The sequence below is a fragment of the Ambystoma mexicanum genome, chromosome 3q (assembly GCF_040938575.1).
Source record: "Ambystoma mexicanum isolate Mex_15411 chromosome 3q, UKY_AmexF1_1, whole genome shotgun sequence".
NCBI lineage: Eukaryota > Metazoa > Chordata > Amphibia > Caudata > Ambystomatidae > Ambystoma > Ambystoma mexicanum.
Window position 1 is genome coordinate 527401183 of NC_090926.1, and position 17577 is coordinate 527418759.

Genomic DNA, 17577 nt, shown 5'->3' on the forward strand with positions numbered 1-17577 from the left:
TATCACAACCGCAACCCGGCACAAGTGGGGGTCGTGGGCACGGTAGACCACGAGAACCCACGTGTGCTACAGTCTATCTTGTCTTTGGCTGGCAATGAGTCCAGCCCAGATGACCACTCTGATGTCCATGTCGAGTTGTATGTGCATCAGGTCCATACGTCAGGGTTGAGTGATTCTGATGTAGACAGTCCTCTTACCGCAACACCTGCACAGAGGGGCCAGCCAGTGGTGGAACCTCCACCTGCGGTGGATCGGGATGCAGGGTCACCCTCCACACCAGTCGCTGATGTGCCTGGGGCATCACGTTGATGGGGGCATGTAGTCGTGCAGCTGGGGGCGGTGCCAACCCAACAAGGACGCCCGGTTCCCGCAGGTGTCAAGCCCAGCAACGCGGTGGCCGCGTGCCACCGAGGTATACTGAGTGGGAGCAAGACATGACTCCCAATTCAGAACGTCAGGGGTCAGCACTTGATAACATCGCTGTGAGCATGGAACGTGTGGCCCAATCTATGCTCTCCCTGTTAGGCAGGTGCTTCTCCAGTGGCAGGCAGCGCAGTCCACGGCCCGCTCGCTCAGGCTGGGCATGGCGGCCTCTGACAGGGCACACTAGGCTGAAATGTTGTCTCTGCATCAAACAATTACTGCTCATGCAGGGGCACACATGGAGGCCCTGAGGGCTGAGTATCAGTCCCTCAGATCCACTCTGGGTGCCCTCTTGACATCCCAGAGGGTGCGATCAGAGGAGAGGTTTGAGCAGCTTGAGCGTACCATCTCGCCTGAGCTACGTGTTTGCCGGGAGGTGCATCAGTTGTCCAGCCAGACCGTGCAGGAAGCACTCTGTGTTACACGTGTTACCTTGCAAGAGGAAGCATGTGTCTCACGGGAGGTTCAGCATGCAGACCTGAGTGTCATTGCCACACAGAACCAGGCTCAACCGTCCGGCAGACTTGCTGCCAACGAGGGGCAAGCTGTGCCTAAGCATGGCCAGGCTCCTGGCCCACATCCTCCGATTCAGGATGAGGCAGACGCGGACTACGAGACGCGGGGACGCGGATCTCACACACAGGTCATGCTGTGCAGGCGTTGAGCCCATGGTGTTTTTTTTTTGTCTCAACATCATTGCATGTGGGTGTTGAGGTGCACCCTGTACCTCCCCCCTCCTGGGTGCCTCCCCCCCAGGTTGCATGTGGCCATTTTTGATTTTTGATTTTAGTTTAGTTAGTTAATATTAACTATTTGATAGTTATTTTAATTAGGTTATGTAGGTTGTTCATTGTTAGTTTAATTAGTTAATATAGTTTAATATTGTTTGTTTATTGTGCTTTCATGTGACGGTGTGGTGCTTTGTGGCTTTTGAAAGCATCCACTGTCTGTTCCAGCTGGGCCCTTCAAGCTTGTCTTGTGTATGTGTTTGCAGCTTGGGGTCCTGACTCACATAGGCCACTCCTGCTTCCCTTATCCATGGGCTCGCAAGGAAGGTTTGGTGTAACAAAATATTACACAAGGGCTTTGGACTTGCCTCATAACTGTGGCCTGTCTGCTGCTGTACTACTTGTGTTAACACCCCTAGTGGGGATGGGTTGCGTTTCATCCACCCCATGTCTGTGATGAATTTGGGTGATTGATTTCTCCATTGATTGATGTGGATTGTGATGTATGTTATTTTCTTGCCTGTATGCACTTCATGCTGTAGACAGTAGCCTGCACCCTTGGCCTGTCAAAGTGATACTGATGGTGGGAGGAGTTTGGATGTAGCTCTGTAACCTGGCCCAGTGACAACCAGCATGTAGACACACACACAGGGAACTTTCCAGCCTTATTGCTTTGTTTAATGCCCTTTCTGCAGGAAGATGAGCCTCCAGACTACCTTTGCCAGCAGACACAGGGATGACTAATCCAGGAAACTGGCCACGTTCGGTGGTGCAGACGTGTGGATGTGTTTCAAGCAGATGCACAGGGCTTGTGCTTAGACGTCCGACAGAAGCAGATGTGTTTCCAGGAGCTCCTGCCAAGTTGAGCAACACAAGGGCCCACACCGCAGACTACCTTCCACCAGGCCACTTGCACGTGGATGCTAAGTAGCACCAGTGCTGGGGAGGTTTGCCAGGCATTGTTGGGGAAGCACACAGTACAGCTGACATGCATTGAGGGCCAAATGCCAATTGCCTTTACAAGTTGTCAGGGGCACACGCAGGTGCCATCAAACATATCCTCCAGTACCCCCTACTCCATTGAAGCTGAGCAATTAGGGTAGTAGCGTTCCTAGCCGAAACTGATACAGCACACAGGGACGACCAGCGAGGCTCAGACTTGTGGTGAGTGCATGTCATTTGCATGTGCAAATTGCTATGTGCACTGCCTATTTAAATATGCGGCGGCCAAAACACAACTTGTATTGAAGTTGCACCTTGCTATACGCATCTTGCAGCTCACCCAGGGACCATTATTTCATGTCTGATTCTTGACCCATTGCTCTTCCATTTCCCGCGCAGCCACATGAGCCGGCCTTACTGCATTGACAGTGTATGTACCATCGGTGGGCCAAGCTAACGTATGGGTACATGGCAGCAGACAGGGGTGTTTGTTTGTGGAGGAGTCACTTTATTTGGGGCATGGATGGGGTTGTGTGTGTGTGTTGTAAACACACATTCAGATCAGTAACTCACCCTCTCTTTGCAGCATTGAAGTGCTCCTGTTACCAGACCTGAGAGCGCACAGGCAGGAGGCCAGCACTCACCCCAGAGATAAGTGTCTCTTTGGCTTGCATTTGACTAATTTGGTACAATGTGCATGATGAACATGTTTTCTCTAATTGAGTATGTGTTTTTGTGATTAGTTGTATTTTGCCTACTTTCCCTTACCTGACCCTCCTTCCCCGCCGGGGTCTCAGAGGCCTGTGTTAGTTTGACCTTGCAGGCGCCCAGACCACAGAGGGGGTGGTTGGTTCGTGCTACTCCTGCGCCTGGACACCAGAGCTGTGACACTACCCATCAGTTGCATCATCATTGTATTTAATGTACCGTAAATGGTACCCAACCTGTTGGACCATTGTTCAACTGTGCTACCTTGATTGTTCTAGCATTGTGCTCATACATGTGCTTTGACATTTCCTGCTACTTCAAGTCATCTACTGGAGACTCTTCCAGGGTTTTTTGGTGCTTACAGCCTTTTTCCCTGGTTTGTGGGTTTGCCTACTTGGAGTTCTATGCGATTTGGTATTTTTAGCAGTCAAGGTGGACTCTGAGGGGGCTGGACCCTATTTACACGCAAGCTGACCAAGGGGTAGGGTGATCATGTAGCCAGGTAGATTTGGAGGAAGAAGGCTCCATACCCCAGAGACAGTTGTTCAGAAGGTCACGGTGATGTGTAAGGGAGGGCATTTTGTTGTTGGACAGTTGGCTTGGCCTACAGTGTTTTGGGCACTCTGACATTGTAATTGTGGGGTACTATGTACATGATGTGTTGTGCTGCTCAATGCCTGTTCCTGTGTTGTCTTTACTTTTCAGGTGTCAGGGGATTGGTGTGGATTGACATGCTGGGGTGTTCACATGGCCAATGTGCACATGTGATGTATACAGGACACTGAGGGTCACTTGATTTCACATGCATATATTGAGTGCATGTCCCTAATGACACACACAGTTACACAATGATCCACCACACGTACATCCACACTTCCATGGCCACAGGTCCACACAGATTGCATTCTCATGCCCGCAGTGTCCATGGAGCACATGATCTATTACCATTTGGGTACCCTGTACATGGGTCATTTGGTTCTAGATTTCATTAGTCTTTTTCATGTGATGCTCAAGGTGTATCTGCAACACTATGGCTGCTCAAAGTGCTTTGTGCTGAGCAGTGTGTTGCAGGAGACACACACAGCACACGGGTTCAGGAGTCAGGATTTTGCCATGCCCAATGTGCATGTGAACGGGCATTCAGTGTTGTGTTCATGCTATGACTGTTGGAAAGCATTTGTATTTGACGTTGTATGTGTGGGAGGTTGTTGGTCAGTCATTTCATCTGATTCCATATCAGACCTCATTGTCTCATGCCAGTTTTCATTTATTACATGTCACTTTGTATATTATTGGTCATGTGTTGGCCTTTTGCTATTGCATGCCATGTGATGGTGTAGCAGACAAGGGTGATGTGGTTTGGAAGGGTTTGGGTGACATACCAGGGATTGTGATGGACTGTTTTGCATGGGTGTGTGATACACACCTTGCATGTGTTTCTTTTGGTCACTCAGGATTGGTTATGTTTAAGTAGCTAGGGATGCACACAATGTAGCACTTCCGTGGCAACATTCTCAGGGTGGTAAGGTTGTGACAGTTGACTGTCTCTTTGTCATCATCGATTTTCACCTGGTATGTGCCAGGACTGTGTGCACTCCGCAGGGGTAGGAGTTTAGGTGAAGAATGTGGCCACAAGCTGGGTCCGGGCTGCCTCGCCACATGCCCAGTCCCCTCCCATGGGCAGCGCCTGTGTCTGTGGTTGGGGAAGTGGGGGCACCACCATGTCCACTAGTACCTCCCCCTGTGTTGCAACATTGTGCAGGACACATGCTGCCACAATGATCCTGCACACTACTCGGGGTGCATATAGTAGCTGCCCACCAGAGCGGTAAAGGGAGCGGAAGCGTGACTTGAGCACTCCGAATGTGTGCTCCACTATGCCCCTGGTTGCAATATGGGCATCGTTGTATCTTACCTGTGGTGGTGTGGTGGGGTTCCGGATTGGCGTCATCATGTGGTTGCTCAGAGGGTAGGCACTGTCCCCTGGGGAGGTGATAATAGTTGAGATTATTAGGGTTTGGGTATTTGTCTGTATGTGACTTGCATGTATGTGCACAGGCATTTGTGCTCACCTAGGAGCCATGTGTCGCCATGCTGCCCAGCTTCCAGGGCCCGGCTCAGGGTGGACATTCTGTATATGAAACTGTCATGGGTGGAGCCAGGGTAGTTTGCATAGACAGAGGTAATGATTCCTTTAAATTATTATTATTATTAACATCGCATACAACCTGCACGTTGATGGAATGCCAGTGCTTGCGTTTTCGATAGATGTGCTCAGTGGCCTTAGTTGGACGTAGGGCCACATGGGTGCAATCTATGGTACCAAGCACTTTGGGGAAGTGTGCCACCCTGTAAAAGTCCTGGACCACGGTCTGCCTTTCTGCGGGTGTTCTGGGCATGTATATGTGCCTGCGGACAGAGGGGCTTGTAGTGATGATTGCCAACACCTGGTGTAGGCAGCGTGACTGCGTGGCCTGTGAGACCCCATCCACTATGGAAGTAGTCTGCTGAAATGACCCAGTGGCCAAAAAATGCAAGACATTGAGAACCTTCTCCAAGGGGCTCAATGCTTGGGAGCACAGGGTGGGGGATGTAAGGTCATCTTCCCACTCCCTGACGTGGTCTAGAATGATACGAGGTGGAAACCTATACCTCCCATAGACGTTGCCGTCAGGCATCCCAAAAAGGCTGGTCCGGGGTAAAAAAATGTGGGCCCTGGCTATTCTCCTCCTCCTGCGGTGTCCCACGATCAGTGCTGCGACAAATGGGGCATTCATCGTAGCTGTATATACGTGTTTGTTATTTGCGTGCACTTTTATACTGTGCACGGGGACACTTCCGCCTGCATTCGTGTGGTGGACACGTTGACGCCAATGCGTGTCTTTTGCCGTGCGCGGGTTTCACGTATTCAAATCCATGAATACAGGTTGTTTGCGTGCGTGTGGACGTTCCGTGTATTTCCCTGCAGTACTCCCCAAGTTACGCCTTCTTTTTCAAACATTGTTCCCCATTCCGCATGTAACGCCCCGTGTCCCGCCCCCTTTTTGGTGTGTGCGCGGACGTTGTGCGCTTTCCCTATGCGCATCGCGCACAGCGTTCAGGATGTTGCAATGACGTGTGCACGCGTGTGCGCCACGCACAGTTTTGGCGCACATCCCGAGAAAGACACGCGCAGGGACTTCCATGAAACGCATGCTTGCGCATGCGCTTCCTTTTTGCGCTTGTGCCTGCTTGCACCAGCTTGCGCCACTTTTTTCGGCACACGTTTGTTCCATCAAACGGCCCCTCAATGTTGAAACCCACTTGCAATTTATAGGATTCTTTTCTGTTGCCATCTGCAAAATGTTCCTTATTCGGCTGAAGTGATTTAGTGTTATTGAATTTTGTATTTTATGTTCTGCATTCATGACCCTGACTGGAATTGTGAGTGTTTCATATTTACTTACATATGGCATAAACCTTTAACGCACTAAAGAGAAGTCAACAAGTCCATCCCTAAGTCATTCAAGAACTTGTATGCATCCTTCGATACATGACAAAAGACATTTTTACACCAAAAAACTGCTCAATGGAAACGTGTATGGGGACATATTTGGTCACAGACTTTAGTTATTTCGGGTATCATTGCAACTACAAAATGGGAAAAATGTACTGCGCCTGTGTTTCCATGTGCTAGAGACTCTGTGGGGAAAATGGTGAACAGCTTGTGTGTGCTATGGTGTTTTTATAAACTCTCCCATTGATGAAGACGGCTCCTTCTCTTGATTCTTGGGTGCCCTGGTGAATTTCTTAGGGTTCTAGGATGGCTCAAGTGGTGCCACAAAGCCTCAGTGCTTTGCAGCTGGGATTGGCACACCACAAACTAACACTACATACATTGCTAGTAGGCTAATTTTCTATAACTCATAGTAACTGCAGTAAGGGGACAGCTTGCAGCCTGCATTATCTGAGGTTTATAGCCATTACACAGATGTGAATTGTTGCACATAAGAATGGACTTCTGTCAAAAGAAAACTGTAAACTGCACGGGAAGAGCTGCATCATACAGGCACAATAGCTAGAAGACACTTCAAGTGTGAGAACTTTGGGCGTGAAAGAGGAAATTATGAAACTAGAACCCTGAAACTATTTCGGCATGCTTAGCAGAGTGGGCCAAAGCACAACCCTGACTCCAAAGCCAGTTTTGACCAATGCCAAACACAGTAGCTTGTGGCAGCTGGTGGGTAACGTGGGTCCATATCAAGTAAAATGCACCCATATAAATGATCAAAGAAGCCAGATCAAAACAAATGCACATTTCCATATTGCCAATACCTAATTTGTAAACAATTTCCAGTTTGCAAACAATGTTCTCAATGCCACTAGTGTTAGGGAGAATTCCCCAGAATGGCTAATTTCCCTTACCTACTGAGTCCCTCAAGTCCCTTAGTAGCTTTTTCTGGATTTCTAGGATTTTTTTTCACCTGGTAAGAGTGTGAGCCTTTTTTCCCACTCTTACATGTGTTTTGCTGTGCGTTTTACATTTTTGTGTTCATAGACTGTGGAGACTGACCTACTCCATAGGCATCATCTTTTGACTGTGTGTCACACAGCACCTTTAGGCTTCCCACTTTAAACTCCATTTTTTGGTACTGACTACTGTCTTCCAGAACATGTAAAGTTGCCATTGACATTTTTAGTCTTTTTAAATCCACAGACCCAGTACAAACTATCTTCAATTGAGTAATGGAAAGGGTTTATAGTTATCCCTTTTTGTCTGTCTCTCATGGAACATTATTTTGTTCCCTTTTCTTTAAGATTTGGCTGGTGGCAGTTGTATCTAACATTTTTTTTCCTACGGCAGACTATGAAAATAGCCTTTTTACTGTTTTAGGCTCAACTTTATTCCGCTGTACCCCATTTAATTTTATTTGGTTCCAGCTGGGTTCCTTCGCCATTTCTTTTTGTAAAGGTCTTTCTTGTGTTTTACTCTGCGTGCCAAACCAGGTTTGGTTCCTTTGTTTGCCGTCCTTTGGAGGGCTTCTCCACAGAAGCCCTCCTTAGGATCCTGAGTGTCTGGGTGGACAGGATGTGAGGGAGGGGTTTGAGGACCCCTGCACAGGGTCTCCTTGGAGTGCCAAGTCACACTCTTGTTTGATTGGCTAGCTGACTGTCCTGCCAGGACATCCACAATGATGTGTGATTGACAGCCAAGCTGTTGAAATGGAGGAAATCTGCATAAAAGCAGGTCTCTGGGACTTGGAAGGTAGAGTCGCCACTGGATCGAGAGAACCAAAGAGAAGCTGAAGGTAGAGGACTACTGCAACTACTGAACCTCCCGGTGAAGTCCTGCTGCGGGTCCAAATCTCCTGAACTTCAACAACAGAGAAGATTTGCAAGGAATCTTCTTCCCTTGAACTGGTGGGACCAACCAGTTCGCCAAACTCCAAGCAATGTCTCCCTCCCTTGGTCGAATTTGCTGTGCACCACTGAAGTGAACCGGATAGCCAGGAGGACCGAACCCTGTTTGGGTTTTAAGGAGCACACCTTGTATTTGTTGCTTTGCTCTGTTGCTGGTTTCCTCCCTGGCAGTGCAGGACCCTCCAGTCTTCCTCCTTCTTGTCAGTGAAATTTGCTTCAGGAACTGTGAGCCTGCAGGACCTGCCAGGAACTTCTGCCGCAGCTACAGCATTCTTCTTCTACTAAGGTACTGTGCAAACCCGGTTGTTCATTCCGTTCGACTGTGGTGAAAGTGTTTGAAATCTTTCGCCAATCCGAGGGCTTGTCCTTCTCTACTCTTTTAAATAACTTTTCTGCCAACCAACTTCATTTCGAACTCTTGGCAAAGACTTAACCTCTAACTACTCTGAACTGTGTGATCCTCTGCAAAGACTCTGAACCATTAACATTGGCCCAGGCCTATTGATTTGAATCTTAGTTGTAGTAAGCCTTTTCTATATTGCCCTGCCTACTTACTTGTTGAAACTGCTTGATTTTTTAATAACCTTGTCTTTCCCTCCTTTTTTAAATTGCTGGAGTGCCATTTTGCTCACACTTCATTTTGAGCTTAACTTGTACAGAATTCATTGAGTAGTGTGTAGTGTATTGAGGTTGTGATTTTCTGCTGATTTATACAAGTGAACTGTTTTAAAACTGATGGTGTAAATACATGTATATTGTTTTACGCAGAAACTTTGAGTCAGTGTATGTTTCAATCATAGTAATTGCTGTCCTTTGGGTAACTATTGATACTGCTCACTTGCTCTTCAGATAAGTCTGGCTGCTCAGCCATCACTACCACTTTACTGTGTACTACAGGCTTGTACCAAAGGTGAATTTGTATAGTCACTTGTAGTCTAAATTGTGTGTGGTGTTCACAGAGAGTACTGCATATAATTCTGCCTAACACTGGTGTACAGCAGTGAGGATCAAGTATAGTAATTACACTTAGAGTGCTGCTATTATTTTAACATCACTAAAAAGCAATATTAATCATGTTTAATATGGAAAGCTACAGTCAGGAGACCCTCCTTTGTTACACTGTGGATTATTTAAAAAATCTGTGTAGAGAACAGAACCTCTCTGCCATAGGCAAAAAGTCTGAATTGATTGAAAGGTTGTTAGAGTAACAAAGTCTGGAGGGTGTGTCTGAAATACCTGACCCCTCAGCAAATGTGGAAAATAATGAGGATGATAATTTGTCTATTATTGATGAGTTAGTGTAAGTAGATGTGTCTCCTAATGTAGGCCTCACTGCTCCCTTACTTGCTCAACAACATCAAGCTCTGTCGAATGGGACCCCATCAGGTCCTACACTCAGTCCTGAATTCATTGCTCAAAAAGAGGCTTGAACTGGAATTCAAACGTTTAAATGCTCAAACTGAACAAAGTCACCAAGAACTTAAGCTCAGAGAAATGGAGTTGAATCATCAACCAGAAATGAAAAGGTTATCTCTTGAAAATGCTTCTCTCCCAGAGTCTTCTAGGTCTTCCAGTCCTAAGAGACCCTGTATGCCTAAAGACATTGTGGGTATGTATGAGGTTAAGACTGATATTTTGGATTGGTTGGCAATGTTTGAGTATAACCATGGGATTCAAGGTCTTACAGGGAATCAATTGCTTCCTTGGCTCTTTTCTATGCTACCCACTGTTTCATCTAATGTTGTAATGGAGTTCGGGGAGGTGGATAGGATGGATTATGAGTGTGTGAAGCTAGCTTTAATTGCTAGATTTGTGAATACCCCTTCCCAGTACCTTAAGAGGTTTGGGACCCTTGAAAGCATGATGGTACCCCTTGGGGTACCTGGGTATGTGAATGTTTGAAAAACGTAGATGGTTGGGTTAAGGGTTAAAGATTGAACACTTATGAAGGTATGAGAAATCTTGTTATGTTGGAGTCAATTTATGAAGCATGATCTCCTGAGCCCAGATAACACTTGGCTGATTCTAAGGAGATAGATCCAAAGAGCTTAGCTAAGGCTGCTGACTTGTGGGTTGCCAACAGGGCTATTCACAAGGATTCTGGGGCAAATCAGAAGAGGGATGAGGGAAAGCAGCCAAAGAAAGATAACAAGGATAATTATAATACCTCCAATCCAAATGAGGGAAATAAACAGCAGCATAAGGGTAAACCACAAGGGAAACCAAATCAGGGTAGTGCCCCACCAGACCCAAACCAGATGGAGGTCAGAACAAGCCCCCATTCATCAAGTCATTGGGAAATGTTATGTTTGTGGGTCAACTGACCATGTGAAAGGGGATCCCAAATGTAAGGGTAAACCTTGAGGGGTCCACATTGTCTCCTTAGCCTTCTTCCCAGAGGAAGAATTACCTATGGCAGGTGGAAACTTTCACCTACTGGATGATGAACCCATGAAAGTCTCAGCTAGTGTTTCTTTAGTGTGCCCTGGCTTGTGGGAACAACAGCATTTAGATGTCTATATTTCCATCCCAGATAATTCTAAAGAGTATTACAAAGATAGTGTTCTTGTAAATGGACAGGAGACCCCTGCCATCAGAGTCACTGGAGCCAGCATAACTGTGGTGGATGAATCATTTTTCAAGGAGGAGGATGTTGCTAAGGCACCCAAATGACTCACCAAGTTAGCTGGAGGCCCTATGCAAATGCTTCCCCAGTTACCAGCTCTCATCCAGTCTAATGATATGACTGTCAAAATACCTATTAGTGTGCAGAGTGAAGTGCCTGGGAGAGTCCTGTTGGGTAATGACCGGAAAACTCTTGGAGTTGTGTCTAGCACCCCCAGGGATCCCAATAAGAGATACAGAAGGTCACTAGGCATGCAAGGGAGAGGACCTTAAGAGGCTCTCCAGAGGAGTTGATAGAGGAAACTATCACTCCCACCCCACAGGAATTGCTCACTGGTATTTCCGGAAAGAAAGAGGCAAAGGGGAAACCCAAGACCTCAAGGAAAAAGTCAGACAGCACCCCTGTGCTACCAACAAGGACATCCCCAAGATTGTCCAAAGTCACACCTGTGACTCCTCCACCTGTTGAGGCAGAGTGTGAGGTACAACCTTGTGTGGTTGAGTCAGTTTCTGAAGAGTCAAATCTGGAAGAAGACACTTTTTTGTTTGGAGATCTTGACCCCGTTGACCATCCTGAGCTGCAGTCTTTACTGGCGGAAGGTGGACCCAACAGGGTAGAGTTCAGCAGAGGACAAAGAGAGTGTCCTTCACTCGACGGTCTTCGACAACAGGCTGCTAACCAACTTTATGGGCAAGAAGTTGGAAAGCACAGGTTTAACTGGGAAGATGCCTCTTCTGCAGTGGACCAACCAAGTCTATCCCTGGGGACTGCAAAAGAATAGTAGTGCCTGTTTACAACAGACTCCAGTTCCTACAGTTGGCCCATTAGATACCTTTGGCTGGTCATTTGAGTTTCAAAAAGACCAAGGAAAGGCTCTCCTTATACTTCTACTGGCCTAAAATGGGTTCAGGAGTTTACAAATTCTGTAGGAGCTGCCACACTTGCCAAACTTCTGGCAAGAGTGGAGCCAAGAATGTGGCACCCCTGGTGCCTCTCACAGTAGTGGGAGTTCCTTTTGAGAAGGTGGGCATCAACATTTTTGGTCCCCTTGACCCTCCCACATCTTCAGGGAACAGGTTTGTTATGGTTGTAGTAGACCATGCTACAAGATACCCAGAAGCCATACCTATGAGAACTGTTACGGCACAGGCTGTAGCTAAGGCTCTACTTGGTATTTTTACCCGAGTAGGGTTTCCTAAGGAAGTGATATCCGACAGGGGATACATGCAAGCCATGTGGAAAAACTGTGGTGTCACTTACAAGTTCTCTACAGCCTACCATCCACAGACACATGGACTAGTAGAGAGGTTTAATCGTACTATGAAGAGCATGATAGGTGCTTTAGAGTAACCCCTTAAAAGAAAGCGGAACATTCTACAGCAATACCTTATCTTTACTTATAGGGAAGACCCTCAGGAGGGAGTTGGTTACATTCCCTTTGAACTTCTCTATGGCCATCTAGTCAGAGGTCCATTGGCCCTGATCAAGGAGGGGTTGGAGAATGCTCCTTCCCCCAAGCCAGTCAGAGTGACTGACTATGTGATAGGTCTCTGGAGGAGAATGTCACACATGATGTCAGAAGCTAGTGATCACTTAAAAGCAGTCAGGCTCTGGTCAAACATTGGCATAACCCGAAAGCCAGCATGGTTGAGTTTACTCACGACCAGCTTGTATTAGTTATGGTGCCAACAAGGCACGGGGCCTTACAAGACAAATGGATAGGACCATTCAAGGTTGTGGGCAAACTTGGGGAGGTGAACTATTTGGTGGACTTAGGCAGACCTAAGGAGGCTTCCAGAGTCTTTCACACCAACCGTTTGAAGGCATATGTCTCAAGACCGGAAGTGGGAGCTTTGCTTCTAGCTTCAGCTCAAGAGGAGGAGGTGAGTGAACCTCTACCTGACCTCCTCAGAGGCCAACCTTTGGATGAGAAAATAGAAGGAGTCATCTCTCTTCGCAACTGATTTCTGAACAACAGGAGGAGTGCAAAGTTCTGTTAACTCAGTTTGCCTTCATGTTTTCACTATCACCAGCCTTGACCCCTTGGGGCCAGCATGATATTATCACTGGTGACTGTTTACCTCTGAAAAGCAGAGGTCACAGAATGGCAGAACATGTGAGATCCCACATCAAAGGAGCGACAACAAGATGCTTGATCTCAGGGTTATAGATCCCTCCACAAGTCCATGGTCTAGTCCAGTTGTTTTAGTACCAAAGGCAGGATCCAGGGAGTTGAGATTCTGTGTGGACTATAGAGCTATAAATGCAGTTACTAAGACTGATACCCATTCTTTGCCAAGGACAGATGAACTGGTGGATAGACTTGGTTCAGCCAAGTAAGTCAGTACATTTGATCTGACGTCAGGGTATTGGCAAATAGCCCCGACAGACCAAGCCAAGGAGAAAACTGCATTCTCAACCCAAGCAGGTCTCTACCAGTTCAAGGTTATGCCTTTTGGATTAAAGAATGCACCTGCTACAATCCAAAGGATGGTCAATCAAGTTCTGAATGGGATGGAGGACTTCTGCATGGCATACTTGGATGACATTGCAGTGTTCAGCCCTACATGGAAAGAACATCATTCAGACATTTCTGATATGGATATTCTAGAAGCTCTTAAAGAATGCATTCCCTTTGCCAAAAAGCGTCAAATAGAATGTGCTCCAAACCAGACTCTGACACTGCTCGACAAGAGCATAGAAGAGGCTAAACCAAATTCACAAAAATCACAAGAAAAAGAAGAAATGACTCACGACCAGACTGCTGCATCTGGGAAAAAGCAAGAGCAACATCCCCAGGAGCCTCCACACGCTGCGATTAAGTGAGGCATCGACAGATACTAGCCCACCCCAGAACATCGGTGGTCCCAGGTAGAAATGAACTCCAGATGGATAAAAGTCTGTCTACAATTCGGAATGCAAGCCAAATAAAACAAAATGAATTTCAGTTTCCATCAACTGCCCAAGCAAAAGCGACAAGGCGATACTCGTTGGATATGTACGCTGAAATTCAAATCGATCACTGCTTACGATCTACGAGCCACAGTCGCCACCTAGAAGACTGTCTTCAAACTTATATCCAAAAGCTCATCAGACTACTGCAACAGAGACTCCCACAAAGAAACCAGACTTACTGTACACCATGTCGGCAATGACAATAGCCTTAGCACCCTTTACTAAACTCTACAAAGCAGCAGCAGATACTTTACAAGATCACACTTCCATACAAGTGATGACCTACAGTAAACTAATCTTTCTAGAAGCATACATAATGGCTCTAGAAGCCAAAACCAAACATCTAACAACAGCAACAGACCATTGCTATGCATCAACTCAAACAACCCAACTCCACATTGATGTCGGGACGGAAACAATGACATGGATCCTATTAACAGCCATTGACTAAACTTCCCAACGTAAGATACCAATCACAACAAAAATATTGTGTCCGTCCAGGACAAAATGCGCTAATGACCACTTGACCTCCTCACAAAGCATAGAGGAGGGCAGAGAAAATCCTCCATATTCAACTAACTCAGAAAGGCTTAAACCTACCAACTCAGAGAGAATCATCAAATCACAAAGGACTGCTAGTAATCACTCAACTACACAGCCTAGTACCAGTAAGAGTCAGACAATGGAATCAATTTTCCAAGGCCAAGGGAGTAAAACAAAAGTGGCAAGTAAAACCCTGCGAGGTCAAGGTCGTATAACAAAAAAATAGAGAATGCATGTGAAAACTCCAACTTAGTCTTATTCAAACCAACAACTAAGAAAAGCATTTCTGATTGAATCTCCCCGTACAGTAGATGAGTTTCTGAACACTGACACTCTAATGAACCTCAGTATACGTATGACAGAGCAAATACCCCATGAGATGAAAGAAGAAGAAACACCAAATCTGGCATGGAACAACCCATTTCGGGAAGCAAGGGAGAAACAAGACGGATTCAGTGACATTATACCAAGCACAAGCTCTGCAAACAAGCCAGCCAGCAATCCATTCCATGAGGTAAATGGGAAAGATGACAAACTCAGTGACATCATAAAACTGATGAATAAGCCTAAAAATAAGAGGATTACCACAAACCCTGTTAAGAAGTCAAGCAACAAAGACTCAAGATGGCATAAAAAGGCCAGCACCAGTTCAGCCTCTAAACTAACCTACAAGGTCAGGCAGAAGTCCCATACCCTATTACTACTAGAAGAAAAATGGAAGTGCATGCATCCAAAAAATCTTTTAAGGCATTGGAAAGAAGTGTTAAGACAAGTAATAGACACATAAGTCGACAAAGAAAGTACGAAGATAGAGTAAGAAGACATTCACTCACCCCGAATACTACTTGACTCAAAAGAAATCAATCAAAAGAAACGAAGCCCGCGATGATCCACTACAATCCAAAATCCAAAGCTACAACGAGGATCCCAGAAAGTGGGAATCTGCAAAATGGAGACTACATTTGGAAAAAATTGAGCGAAATGAAGATGACATTATTCTAAACCGGAGTTCTGTGCTAAGACCTTTTAAATATATCCCACAACTTGGACATTTGAAATCAGAGGACCTCTTAATAGTGGAGCCTAGCCACAAGCAACATAAAGCGAGAGCCTACCTCTACATCACATCATCAAGAGTAAAGTCTGCATTAAGCGACAGTAAAGAGTACTTTTTAAAAATGGGATTCGACCTAACGGTTTCCGCCAAAGTTGAACAAACAACTGAAAGACCTACGCATCTAGATCGCTCTTACTCTAGAACAACGTCATACAAGAGTGCAAAGAGGACGAAGGACACGAGTCATTGGACCCAAAGGTTGCCACGGCCTACAGACAAAAATTCCAAGGAATGTCAAGCAAAGGAAAAGCAAGGGTCCATAGCTTGTCAGAACTAAGGCATAGGACTTATGCAACACATCTTGAGACAGAAACATCTAAAAAAAAGTGTGACAATCAAAAATGCCAATGGACAAATATCAAATAAATACTTAACATCTTCAATCAGACTACTGATGACCTCCCAAACAGAGAAACACTCCTGCAAAGAATGTGGTCTTGGCCCCCGAAAGTCTTGAAGACCCAACAAAACAAATAGCAACTCGCCAATATGAGAGAGATAGGGAATGAGATCCACCTATCAACGTCGACTTCTAACACTACGAAATTGTGCTCATGGAACACTCGTGGTCACACCCACCTCCAAGCTCCAGGGGACATAAAATTCTGTGACTACAACCTGCTATGCTTCCAGGAGACCTGGCTGACAGAACGTCCAACACTGGAGGGCGTTGACATAGTTTTAGCACCAGCCAAATAAAGGCCCCTTAGGTAGGCCATCTTCGGGACTACTGATCACGTGTAGAAACTGATGTGGAATTAAACTAGGAAAAACACTACTTAGCACTCAAGCAATTTTGATGATCAAGGCAGAATGGACTAGTTTGGATCCCTTGAAGAACCGTCACCAAAAAATCATCAATAACAATTTCAAATACCTACTGGACCTGGCCTCTATGGATGTTCCAAGTTACCTGGATATACTAAGACAGCAATCGAAAAAGCTTTGGCAGTTCATCTGATTCCCTATTTTCTTTTATGCAGAGACTTCAACGCAATATGCTCAGAGAAAGAAAACAACTTCCATGGACCCACTAAATCATCTGCGGCTGAACACAGAGGCACTGTATTAGCACATTTGATGAAATCAAGAGATCTGCAAAACGTAAATGAATCATTTCTGGACATCAACAGAATCCCGACATGGGAACGTGAAGAATCCAAAGGGTCAATTTACCATATATGAGTCACAACATATTTACTCCAAAATACACAATCATTTGAGGTCAAAAGATCCAAGACAAGTGATCACAATCCACTGTCAATATCTTGGGCTATTACCGCCTCTTTGGTTAACAAATCATGAGCGCAGCTGGAAATAAACACTCAAGGAACTCGCCTTAGACTAACTGCTAATTCAATACAAGATCTAGAGACTCAATATACTGGTATGTCACATGGTGATCACATAAATCAAATTGACTACTTGCCACTTCTAACAGTCTACAAGAAAGCAAAGTCTCGCAAGCAACATTCGACTGAACCCCAAAGACTCTTGTACGACAAACTACTGGTGGATAAGAAGCGCGAATTGAGGAAATTCAAACGGAACAAAAGGCAGTTAGGTGAAGTGGAACAAGTCAATGAGACAGCAAAAGCAATGAAGCGACACAAAGCATGGGTAAGCACACATTGATCTAATCTTTACAAGCCGGATGCAGAAAACATCTTAAAAGCTATAAGCGGCAACAATTGTCGAGAATTTTGGTCACTTATCAAATCAGCAACTACGTTTCCAGAAAACACCATCAATAACAGTATCAGCGAAAAAACATGGATACTACATTTCACTGACCTCTTCAAGACCTCACAGGTGTTTCAGGCTCCAGACATAAAGGAGAACTCTCATCCATGGATAAAACTGAACAACCAATCAGACATCATGGACTGTATCAAAAAACTCAAGAACTCACAAGCCCCAGGTCCTGATGGTGTAACCAATGTGGACTTAAAAACCTGTCCGATGGAATGGCCCAGACTACTAAGTAAAATCTTTCAAAGATGTGCCGATCTGAAAACCAACCCGCCTTCATGAAAAACCTCTATAGTCCCAATTTTCAAAAAGGGAAACAGACATGATCCAGCGAACTACTGCCCTATAGCACTGATGGATGTCATAGGAAAAGTCTTTGGCAC